The sequence below is a fragment of the Maylandia zebra genome, linkage group LG20 (assembly GCF_041146795.1).
Source record: "Maylandia zebra isolate NMK-2024a linkage group LG20, Mzebra_GT3a, whole genome shotgun sequence".
Lineage (NCBI taxonomy): Eukaryota > Metazoa > Chordata > Actinopteri > Cichliformes > Cichlidae > Maylandia > Maylandia zebra.
The window spans coordinates 16,722,935-16,723,227 of NC_135186.1; positions in this window are offsets into that span (position 1 = coordinate 16,722,935).

Genomic DNA, 293 nt, shown 5'->3' on the forward strand with positions numbered 1-293 from the left:
GGTCCGGTTTGATTAATTATATTTTAGCACCATAATAAATTTAGTAATCACCACAGGACAAATAACAGGAAATAGAATATGTAATAGAAGTCAAATAGAGCATTACATCTAATGTTTGGTTTTCTTAGGGACGTTATGGAAAAGGGCTGTGCTCCATTGATCGACCTCATTGATGAACCTTAACTTACTGTCAGATAGTAGTTATGGTATCATGTAAACCCATCTAAACAAGAAAGAAGTGCAATACAGCTGATCATTTCAAGACTGCTCAAGAAATTTTAGATTTGTTCTAG